Source organism: Nanorana parkeri, unplaced genomic scaffold (genome assembly GCF_000935625.1).
Source record: "Nanorana parkeri isolate BGI_ZX_2015 unplaced genomic scaffold, ASM93562v1 scaffold3388, whole genome shotgun sequence".
Lineage (NCBI taxonomy): Eukaryota > Metazoa > Chordata > Amphibia > Anura > Dicroglossidae > Nanorana > Nanorana parkeri.
This window is the reverse complement of record NW_017309656.1, coordinates 19,787-21,265: the sequence shown is the minus strand read 5'-3', so window position 1 is coordinate 21,265 and position 1,479 is coordinate 19,787.

Sequence of the window (1,479 nt, the reverse complement as noted above, 5' to 3'; positions counted from 1 at the left end):
AGGATGAGGCAGGGAGGAGGAGGGGATGAGGATGGGGCCAGGATGAGGATGGGGCCAGGATGAGGCAGGGAGGAGGAGGGGATGAGGCGAGGAGGGGACAAGGATGGGGCAGGGAGGAGGATGGGGCCAGGATGAGGATGGGGCCAGGATGAGGCGAGGAGGGGGACAACTACATGGAAGACTTGTGTGGGGGAGGAGCTGAGTGTGTGAGGGGACAAGGATGACACTTTAGGCCGCGGGTGCTGTTCCGGACTCACCTTCATGTCCTGGAAGTCGGTGACCCCCATCTGTGGCAGGGTGGAACACGTGACATGGATGAGTTTGCGGCCATTGATTGCATTGTCGGTGAAGCACGCCTGGAATGACACGCACACGGATCATCATGCGCTCTATATTGGACACGCCTCTCCAGGGAACGGTTGGGTGACCCCGGGGGCAGTGTTGTCACCCCGGAGTGCGAGGATTTGGGACAGGTCACCATGGCAGTGATTGGTGGGTGTTGTTGTACCTTCCATTGCGTGTCCCGGCCTCACTCACATGACATCAGGTCTGAATGTGGGGCGTGTACCTGTATAATCCTGGGAGGAGTCACAGATGGTGACCCCGCTCTGATCCATCACCGAATGTGTCACCAACCCAACATTGGTACTGACTGACGGGGAAATGACCCCCCAGCCCGGGGACAGGTTGTGTGTGCGGGTCCATGTCAGTCAGAGAGCTTCCACCCGGATTGTCCGGCCCAGACCCACCACCCGGCCAATCATAACACTCGCTGCACCACACAGGAGGATGACCCCACCCCTTTTCTCTACACCCTCACTGCGGAACAGGTGACCCCCCTTCTGTACCCCCTCACTGCGGAACAGGTGACCCCCCTTCTGTACCCCCTCACTGCGGAACAGGTGACCCCCCTTCCTCTCCAGCCTCCCACATCCCGGCAGCTCCAACGCAGACATTCCGGGACCGGCACCTCCATAGCTAGCAGCGGTGCCTGGCGACCTTCAGCGTCCCTAACAACCACTACTTCCGTCTTCCTGTGTCTCCATGCCAACCATTCTTACATCCGAGGTGAACTCCCTCGGCTCGGATCGCCTTCACTCGTCAATTTCCGTCAGAGCCTCGCTGGATAGCTTAGTCCCCGCCCCCTACACGCCGGACGCGGTGATAGGCTGGCATCCGGTGCTCTCCGGAGATTGCCGAACATTCCCGAGCTGGAGGTAGCGGCTGATGGATGTGGCGCAGGATGCTGCAGCGGAGTCCGGAGAGCGGACCGGGGGGAGCGGAGCCGAGGAGGAGCGGGAGACCGGAAAGCCGTCCGCGGGTGAGATCCCCCCCCACATCCGTATACAGACCTGTCACTCCCCCCTATAGAGTTATATGTAGACCCCTCCCATAATGAACCTCTTCCTGGGGTGGACCCCTATATACAGACATGTCACCCCAGTTGTGTGCCCCATATGAGTTTGTGGCCCCCTATAT